Raw genomic sequence first — 202 nt, forward strand, 5'->3', positions numbered from 1 at the left:
CATACAACGGAGGAGACACTTAAGCACAGTGGATTGAGGAGACCCGTCTGAGTGTCAGCATCGATCATGTCTGGTCTTACTGTCAGCGGCTGACTCCGGCCTGACACGCATTAACTCTTTGGGTTGACACTAAGGGGCAGGGGGGGGGAGAGCAGGGGACATTAAGTGATCGTTCCCCTGTGGAGGGGGGGGCGGCAACGGG

The sequence above is a fragment of the Penaeus monodon genome, chromosome 34, assembly GCF_015228065.2.
Source record: "Penaeus monodon isolate SGIC_2016 chromosome 34, NSTDA_Pmon_1, whole genome shotgun sequence".
Lineage (NCBI taxonomy): Eukaryota > Metazoa > Arthropoda > Malacostraca > Decapoda > Penaeidae > Penaeus > Penaeus monodon.